This window comes from Lolium perenne, chromosome 3, assembly GCF_019359855.2.
Source record: "Lolium perenne isolate Kyuss_39 chromosome 3, Kyuss_2.0, whole genome shotgun sequence".
In the NCBI taxonomy this organism is placed as follows: Eukaryota; Viridiplantae; Streptophyta; class Magnoliopsida; order Poales; family Poaceae; genus Lolium; species Lolium perenne.
Window position 1 is genome coordinate 277,958,523 of NC_067246.2, and position 9,917 is coordinate 277,968,439.

Genomic DNA, 9,917 nt, shown 5'->3' on the forward strand with positions numbered 1-9,917 from the left:
TCCAAGAACGTCAACGCCTTGAAGAAGAGCGCCTCCACCAAGAGAACCTCAATGCTCAATTCCAACAAGAGCAAGAACGCCTTCGACATGATCAAGAGCTAGTTCAAGCAAGGGAACAAGAGCGTCTCCGCAATGAACAACAAGCACTTGAAGAACAAGAGTGGCAACGACAAGCACAAGAAGCTCAAGCTAGAAGACAACGCCTTCATGAAGAGGAACAAAGGCAAGCGCGCCAAGAGCGCCAAATCATCAATGTTGTTCATCCTCAACGCCCTCAAGGTCAAGATAATTGACGTCATCATGATGATCGTCCTCATGCTAGAAGACCTCCTCCAAGGGCAAGAAATGACGAATCAAGTCATCACCAAGCATCAAGTGAAGAAAGTGTGATGCCTCGACGACGCCACAACAATGATGATCAAGATGAAGGTCATGGAAGACCACCTCCTCGTCAACAACATAGCAACAACAATAGAGATGCTCAAGGTCCACAACATCCACCTCAACAACGTCAAGACCTTGGTGAAGAAAGACCACCTCCTAGGCGCAATGACCGCAATGAAGAGGAAATCTTTGGGAAGCTCAAGTTCACCATGCCCAAATTCCATGGAGAAGAAGACCCCGATGCATACTTATCTTGGGTTCTCAAGGTTGACAAGATATTCCGCATACACAACTTCTCCGAAGCCAAGAAAGTGGCCATGGCATCACTAGAGTTTGAAGGGTATGCAAATGTTTGGTGGGAAGAAGTGAACAAGAAGCGTGACAAGGAAGATCTAGACCCCATTGCTACATGGGAAGAGATGCAAGAAGTCATGCACAAACGCTTTGTGCCCAACCATCACAAACGCGACCTCTTCAACAAGCTTACCCAACTCAAGCAAAGCTACAAGTCCGTTGAGGAGTACTACAAGGAGATGCACATGACCATGATGAGTGCCAATGTGGACGAGCGAGGAAGCAAACAATGGCAAGATTCTTGAATGGATTGAACATTCCCGTCAAGAGGATAGTGGAATTCTTGCCTTATACCAACATGGTTGAATTGCTTCATCAAGCTACAAGAGCCGAGCGCCAAGTGCGAGAAGACATAGCAAGTGCAAAAACAAAGTCCTTCTTCGCCGCAAGAAATGCAACAAATACCTCCTCAAGCATCAAGAACACAAGTGCTATCGCTCCCAAGGATCCTCCTAAGCAAATGAAGAGTGCCTTCAAGACAACAAGCTTCAAGCCGGATCAATCAACTATGTCCTCCAAAGCTTCCACGGGATCTAGTAACATCACTTGCTTCAAGTGTGGAGCTCAAGGACATAAATCCTTTGAATGCAAGAACACAAGAGTTATGATAACTCGAGATGATGGAGATGTGGAGTACTTGAGTGAAGGCGAATATGAAGCCTTGGTACAAGCCGCAACCAATCATGAAGATGATGACTTGGAAGACCAAGAGCAAGTCCTATGTGTGCATGATGCAAGCCCGTCCCTTGTGGTGACCAAAGTGTTGACAACCCATGCACTTCCCAATGAAGATCAAAGGTGCAACATCTTCCAAATAAGAGCCGGAATCAATGACAAGTCAATAAAGGTTATCATCGATGGAGGGAGTTGCCACAATCTTGCAAGCACCGAACTATGCTCCAAGCTCAACCTCACACTCCGGAAACACCCCCATCCTTACCATGTGCAATGGCTAAGTGACAATGGAAATGTCAAGATACAACACACCGTCTCCGTATCCTTCAAGATTGGCGCCTATGAAGACACCGTTGATTGTGATGTAGTGCCCATGATGGTGTGCCACATGCTACTTGGTCGCCCTTGGCAATATGACAAAAGAGCAAGCCATGATGGCTACACAAATGCCTATAGCTTCAAGGTCGGCGACAAGACATTCATCCTACGCCCCATGACTCCTAGCCAAGTAATTGCGGACAATGCAAAGGCTTTAGCGAGGGCTAAGGAAGCTACCATCACTAGTGAGATGAGTGGTGAGAGAGTGACCCACCAAAAGGAAAGTGAGTGCCACAAGCCATATATGAGTGAGATGAAGAGTATCCTCATAGCTACCAAGAGTGAGATGGGAGAATTGCACCACAACCCATCCACCATATTACACTACGTGCTCATTTGCAAGGGGCCATCTTCGGAGACTAACAACTTAACAACACTTCCTTCGTCTTTGTTGTCTCTTTTGAAGGAGTTCCAAGATGTCTTCCCCGACGAGCTTCCTCATGGACTACCACCGCTTCGAGGGATTGAGCACCGCATCGACCTCATACCCGGCGCTCCTCTACCAAACCGCGCCGCCTACCGCACCAACCCCGAAGACACAAAGGAGATCCAACGACAAATACAAGACCTCCTCGAAAAAGGGTATGTTCGTGAAAGCTTAAGCCCTTGTGCGGTTCCCGTGATTCTTGTTCCTAAACCGGATGAGACGCAACGAATGTGTATGGATTGTCGCCCCATCAATGCCATTACCATTCACTACCGCCATCCCATTCCGCGTTTAGATGACATGCTTGATGAATTGAGCGGTGCCACGATTTTCTCTAAGATTGATTTGCATAGTGGCTACCATCAAATCCGCATGGCAATAGGTGATGAATGGAAGACGGCATTCAAGACCAAACTTGGTCTCTATGAATGGCTTGTCATGCCATTTGGCCTTTCAAATGCTCCATCTACTTTCATGCGACTCATGAATCACATCTTACGTCCTCTCATTGGCAAGAGTGTGGTTGTCTATTTCGATGATATTCTCATTTATAGCAAAAACCTCGAGGACCATGTGCAACATGTGAGAGAGGTCTTGTGCATCTTGCGTCATGAAAAGCTTTATGCTAACCTCCCCAAGTGCACCTTTGCTCAAAACAAGTTGGTTTTTCTTGGCTTTGTGGTTTCCGCTAATGGTATTGAAGTTGATTCTTCTAAGGTTGAGGCCATCCACAATTGGCCCACTCCTACCAATGTTGCTCAAGTCCGAAGTTTCCATGGACTTGCCGGTTTCTACCGCCGCTTTGTGAAAGATTTTAGCACCATTGCTTGCCCTTTGAATGAGCTTACCAAGAAGAATGTTCCGTTTGTTTGGGGCAAGGCCCAACAAAATGCTTTTGATGAGTTGAAGAAACGCCTTACCGAGGCACCACTCCTTGTTCTTCCAAACTTTTCCAAAACTTTTGAGATTGAGTGCGATGCAAGTGGACTCGGTATTGGTGGAGTGCTTATGCAAGATGGAAAACCCGTGGCATACTATAGCGAGAAGTTGGATGGCGCACGCCTCAACTATCCTATATATGACAAGGAACTTTACGCTTTGGTTCGTGTTCTTGAAGTTTGGCAACACTATCTTTGGCCAAAAGAGTTTATTATCCACTCCGACCATGAGTCTTTGAAATATTTGAAAAGTCAACATAATTTGAACAAAAGACATGCAAAGTGGGTTGAGTTCATTGAGTCCTTTCCATATGTGATCAAATACAAGAAGGGCAAGGACAATGTTGTGGTGGATGCTCTTTCCCGCAAACTCACCCTCTTACTCACTCGTTTGGATATTAGTGTTTTGGGTCTTGATGAAATCAAAGATTTATATGCTTCTGATACTTTCTTTGGCCCAATCTTTGCAAAGTGTTCTAGTGAGAAGGGCATCGATGATTTCTATTTGCACCAAGGATTCTTGTTCAAGGGCAACAAACTTTGTATCCCCATGTCTTCGCTTCGCCTTTTGCTCTTACAAGAATCGCATGGTGGTGGTCTTATGGGACACTTTGGAAGAGACAAGACATATGCCATGCTCTCCACTCACTATTATTGGCCAAGAATGAAGCGCGATGTGGAGCGCCTTTGCCGACGGTGTACAACATGCTTACAAGCTAAGTCAACTTCCAACCCCTATGGTCTTTATACACCATTGCCTATTCCTCATGCTCCTTGGTTCGACATTAGTATGGATTTTGTGTTAGGATTGCCTAGAACTAAATATGGTCATGATTCCATTTTCGTAGTGGTTGATCGATTCTCTAAAATGGCACATTTCATACCATGCTCCCAAACGGATGATGCTTCACACATTGCTTCCTTGTTTTTTAGGGAAATTGTGAGACTCCACGGTGTACCAAGAAGCATTGTGTCGGATCGAGATGTCAAGTTCATGAGTTATCTTTGGAAGTCACTCATGGCAAAGTTTGGAGTGAAGCTCTTATTCTCATCATCCTCGCACCCGCAAACGGACGGCCAAACGGAAGTGGTCAATCGAAGCCTCTCCTCTCTCCTACGCATCCTCGTGAAGAAGAATTTGAAGTCATGGGAGGATTGCATCCCGCATGCGGAGTTTGCCTACAACCGCGCCAAGCACACTACGACAAGGAGAAGCCCGTTCATGGTTGTCTATGGCTTTGAGCCTCCTACGGCGATTGACCTCCTTCCTCTACCGCTACATGAGCAAGTAAACATGGACATCGACAAGAGAGCACAATACATGAAGAAGCTACATGAAGATACAAGGGCAACAATCGAGCAACAAGTTCTTCGTCAAGCAACACGCCTCAACATGAAGAAAAAGGCACGGATCTTCAATGAAGGGGACCTAGTGTGGTTACATCTTCGCAAGGACCGCTTCCCTCAAGAAAGAAACTCCAAGCTCAAGCCCCGAGGCGATGGTCCCTTCAAGGTCCTCAAGAGAATCAACGACAACGCCTACGTCATCGACATACCAACATCCAAGTACTTGGTGAGCAACACATTCAATGTGTCCGACCTCTCGCCATACCATGAAGATGAAGAGACGTTAGAGTCGAGGACGACTCTTTCCCAAGGGGGGGGGGAGATGATGTAGCCCTACCCAAGGTCGATACTACATCAAGACCGACAAGCCCTCCTCGTGGTCCAATGACACGAGCTAGAGCCCAAGCCCTACACCAAGAGGTGAATTCGCTCCTCTCCATGTATGCTTTTGACACCCCTTTGGATGGCTTGCTACTTCATGCCAATACCCTATGTTCAATCAGGTACATCGACCAAGAAGCGAGCCATGAAGACCAAGCCAATGGAGAGAGAGCTGGAAATGACGAAGATGGAGCTACAGCTGCTAGGCCGGAACTTCCGGCCAGATGCCCTCCAGATGCCCTCCAGCGCCCAGCGAAATGGATCAGGCCGGAACTTCCGCCCCGAGGGACCGGAACTTCCGCCCACCGGAACTTCCGCCCAAGTTCCGAAAGTCGGCGAAAACCTTACTGGATGTTACTGCGGGACAATGGCGCAATTCCGGAACAAGGCCGGAACTTGACCGGAACTTCCGCCCCGACCGGAACTTCCGCCCCTCCAGACCGGAACTTCCACCCCTGACCGGAACTTCCGCCCAAGTTGACCGGAACTTCCGCCCCATCGAACTTCAGCACACCAGCACTTTTAGTTGTAACTTATCCCTTCGCCCCACCTACTATAAATAGCCTAGTTGGCTCAGATCTGAGATTAGACTTGATGTGAAATTAAACCTGAGCTTAGCTCACCCTTGTGGGAATCCTACCTAGATCTATGATCTTGTACCCACCCGGGCTCCTTATCGACTTGTCAAGATCTCTTTGGTGACTTCTACCGTTTGTTTGATCTTTTGCTTGCACTTCTACCTATTTGGTCTTTTGCTTGCACTTCTATCAACCTTCCGGTCTTTTCACCCTTCTAGATCTGGCGAGCTTCGATTTGTCGATCTCTTTGCGGGACTTCTACCGGAAGGTCTTTTCTCGCAACCTCTATCGAGTAGGTGTATCGGGCCTACGAGGGAAAACCGGTTTGTGTGCGTGTGTGTGTTGTATCCCCACGATTCCCCCTCGCGTTCTTCGTGTTCATCGCGTTCATCCACCTACCCCCACGAGTTCCACCCAAATCCGTGAAGATCGGGCACATCCTTGGACTTAGTCCACATCAGCTGCTCTCTCCACCGCATGCACCATCATGATGGGCTTCGAGGAGGACGATGTCGTGCCCGTTGTCCTCGGTGATGCTTACTTGTCCCCGGATCTGCGCAGCCAGCCCTTCGTCGTTGGCGGATGCCTGGAGGAAGCGCTGTTGTGTACTGCCGACGACCCCGACTACAACCCATGGCTCGTGTTCACCCTCAAAGAATCTGGAACAACCTGAGAGCAATGGTGGCACCCTTATATGTCGGCATTGTGTGGTTGACGCGCGAGACGTACTACTATGTCGATCTCAGCGATGACGATAGCGCCTTAGGAGGAGGAGGCAAAGGCACAAATGCCGGCCCTGGTGGCATCAAGGACGGTTAGGAGGCGAAGTTCGACTACAACAGCTTGTTCTACTACCATCGCTGAATTGATAGGCTTTAGTTTAGTTTAGTTTAGGTTTAAATTTTAATTGAATTTCATTCATGCTTATAAAATATAATAAAATCTGAACAAATTTTAAGTTTATGGTTGAATTTCCTATTGGGGCGCGTCTTGGGAGAGGCACCCCCATATGCGGCTACTAGTCTCTGCATCCTCGTACGCTCGATCCCGCGTTACTGATGGACGACGATCGTAGTTGCTTTATGAGATGTATAGATATGTTATAACAAGTTATATAGGTGTTCGGATAAATAAAAAATATAGCATCATTTTAGATTTTAAAAATAAAAATACAATAACTTGGAAAAAAATTGGGTGGCCCGAACCAAAAATTATTTCAACCAAGTTTTTGATCTATTTTAAACTTTGTTTTGCCAACCATCAATCAACCGAGGATTTCTGAAATCTGAGACTGTCTCTCGACGCCCAAAACCATCGAACCTATCCGTGCAAAAGTTAGCTCTAAAAGCAAGCAGTACATTTCACTATATGAAAAACATTATTATCATTCTTTTTATATTTAAACACATATGATTTTTTAAAAAAAATTGACCAAGTTCTCCGTCGAGATTCGAGCACTCTATTTATTAGATTTAGATGTGCGCCTTGGCGCACGACCCCGCGGAGCTCGCACCAATATACGGGTATTTTTATTGGATTTGAAAAGCAAAAGCAATAGGCCTATGGTATAACTGAACACATGTAATCATAACGGAGAAAATATGATTATATACAATCGAACAAGAGCGGAGAAATTGGTAGTGAAATGGGAATGAACACATGTCGTTTTTCCTGAGAAAGCACGCCACAGGATAAAATAAACTACATAACTACGCAACTGATAGCAGCATGAAGCAAAAGCACTCACATATACAACCATTCATCATACGCTTGATTTATATATACAATACCACAACAAAAATGAGGAACACAATCCTCAGATCCAACGGTACGTAGATAACACGAAGCAAACAAATATCAATGGTTTGTTGCACCTGGAAGCAACATTCATGAAAACTAAATCACACAACAATCAACGCCAAATCGCAACTTAGAACAATCATATGGTAGACAATACAGACTCAGCGACAATTTATGATAGACTCAAATTCATCATGTATACCTAATGTGAAGCTGGAATTTGTACGGTCTAAGGGTTGTTTTTCTTGTCAGCTGCACCTGCCAGGCTGCCACATCTTTGACAGGCTGTGACACACATCTGCAATAAATATATTTTGTCAAGACATGTCGAACAGATGCAAAATATCTAACCACCGAGATAACTTGTACAATGACGTGTGATTGCTGAAGAACTACTTGCTTTTTATCATCTGGTTAGGTTTGATAGTTGATTCTATATCAACAATTGTATCCTTGCCAAAAATGTTATTCATCAGCTCAGTTGCCTGTCCTTTATCTTGAGTGTTATAAATCAAAGGTACCATAGTCTGCAAAACATGATCTATAAAGAAAGAATGATAAATATAATATAAAGAACACATCTCATGAGAAATGAAAAGCAACGTGCAGTAGATCTTCTCTACAGTAAACTTGAAACAGCTAGCCCCTATTTGTTCATACCAATAAAGAACAATATAGTGAGCAGTTTATAAAACTTACCACATCCGAGCCTAGGTATAAGGCACACCATCTAGGAACACATCAGCATGTTCAGCCACATCAAGAAGAGGCCACTTGCATCTATCATCTAGACATAGCTGAGTTGTGTGAAATTTGAATGCTACTCCCTCCCTCCATTTAAAAATATAAATCCTGTAAATTTGGCTATATTTTAGATTATATGAAACTTGCATGTAGAACTAAGGGCCCTTCTCTCTTTTTTACTCATTTATTTATCTCTATCATTTATGGCTAAACATACATACTAACTGTTCCCTCATATTCTCAAGAAAATAATACCATCGGCTACCGTGGTCATTTCCCTATAATATTAGTGGCATCCTTATTTCATGAAATAGACTAAAACATGCACTACAAAATGGAACAGATGGACCATCAGGATTGTCACTCCTTAATTGATATTCTCATTAATAGCTAATTAATAACGTTGTTCCGTTCTTAAAATAAAATAAAACACATAATGCATTTTCCAAAGGATGAAGGAAACAAAAGCACTTGGACTTCCACCCAAAAACTTGAACATCCCAATATTTTTATATCAAGCTAACAATGTTATACACTACTTGATGCATCATAAATTAGTGTAACTTTCTAACCCCATATAAATATGAGTTATCAATAACAGTCCAATTATTGTATTGTGTTTGTTATGTAGCATGCAACAAGACATTCATATTACAAATTCAGCAGAAGTCGGGTTAGTAAGAATTTATTCATCAAACAATATAGGAATGTATGATTATGCCCCCCCAGAAAAAGGTGAAAGTGTGAAGTTGAATGTTCTATAAATCTATCTAAGACAGCAAAAAAATGACATCCTGCCCGGGATGGCAATAACAACTCATCACTTTATTTGAATTAGAAATTCCAAGGCTGGTTTCAAAAATCTGATAATAACACCTAAATTATCGCCACGATGTTTTTAAGCACACGAGTCAGTGGATTGAAATTAAAAAATCTCTAGCAATTCAAGAATAAGACATTAATTTCTCCAAAACAACAAAAGTTTAAATATGGAGTGGAACCTGGTCATTAGGTTAATGCTAGGTGCCTCCAAGGCAAACTGGAATCTCAGTCTCCCTAGTGCTCCTCTCGGACGACTTGTGAGCACAGAACTAATTCAGCCAATCAATATCACCCACCACATCAAAGAATTCACAGTTGTCCCCTTGGTTTATAGGATGCATCCAAAGTGAGAGTTCAGGTGTCAATTCTGAAACATCCGGTAACGGAAAGAAATGTTCTGAATACTACCTCCTAGGAAATTACCAGCATCAAATTAATATTAGGAAGTAACCATGATCACTGTAGAGAGCAAGAACATCAACATTGTGAGGATGAGATTACCAGATTATTTAAAGCAAATACATTACCAAAAACAAAGGCTGACATTCTATTGCAAATAAGCCAATCTAAAATTTAAAGTATGACTTAAGTTAGAGAAAAATGAACCAATCAATGATTAGACTGGGAGACATGTCCAAAACACTACATTATCATAATTATCTAACACTACATTATCATGAAAGCAGTGCCATCCAGATTGATGAGTTTGGATGAACAATGGAATACTTGCAGTATGTGAAGTGAACATCTATACATTGGTAAATATTAAGATTTCAAATTATTAGGATCTTATATAAATAAATTATTACTGCATAAGGGCAGCTCTGCATATATGTGAAAAATTAATTATTACTTTTATTTGCATGATGTCGTACCTAACAGTACAGATTCAAATTACATTGATTTGCATGTTGGTTAGTGTAAAAGCAAGGACTGCAAGTTTCACCTATATTCTTTTATTTATTTTTCTTTGAAGGCACAAATCCATACAGTATTCAGAAGCTGTACAACAAGATTTTATTTCATCCAACTCGTGTAATTAGCGTTTTATTAAATGTGAAGCATGTGACTTGATCAGTTTTGGAAGTC

General features: G+C 43.1%; 1 long non-coding RNA gene across 1 annotated transcript; it reads right to left on the reverse strand.

The window, feature by feature from the left end:
- Positions 1 to 6,952: 6,952 nt before the first annotated feature.
- LOC127344410 (uncharacterized) lies at positions 6,953 to 9,255 on the reverse strand. The gene is made up of 3 exons (XR_011756044.1): positions 9,008 to 9,255; positions 7,465 to 8,114; positions 6,953 to 7,336 (listed from the first exon to the last, which is right to left on the reverse strand). It is a non-coding gene; the product is annotated as an uncharacterized lncRNA (long non-coding RNA).
- Between the last annotated feature and the right edge of the window lie 662 nt (positions 9,256 to 9,917).